Genomic DNA, 404 nt, shown 5'->3' on the forward strand with positions numbered 1-404 from the left:
TCACATTAGCCAAATAATTTCGAAAGAACCCTTTTGATTATTTTAAAAAAAAGTAATCTACATTGACTCAATGCTTTATGTTACACAGAATGGGAAATGTGTTTGGAAGTTTGGGACTGGAAGCGTGACGTCATTTCCCTTGTGGTGACGGTGCAGCTGAGTGGCGTGAAGGCGCCCGCTCATGTCTCCCTTGGCGCAGCCACAATACTGGCAACAGGTAATGATTTGTTTGTAAATGGCAGGAGGTATAGTTTATGAAATAAATGTTATACATATAGCTGTGGCATATTAAAACTTTATAAGGTTGATATTTGGGCTGTAAGGTGTGTTTACCAGGGGGCATCAAATTCATTTCTATTGATTTTAACCAAAGAGTAAGATGTTGATAATTTGTCATTTATGAT

This window comes from Penaeus monodon, chromosome 22 (assembly GCF_015228065.2).
Source record: "Penaeus monodon isolate SGIC_2016 chromosome 22, NSTDA_Pmon_1, whole genome shotgun sequence".
NCBI classification, from domain to species: Eukaryota; Metazoa; Arthropoda; class Malacostraca; order Decapoda; family Penaeidae; genus Penaeus; species Penaeus monodon.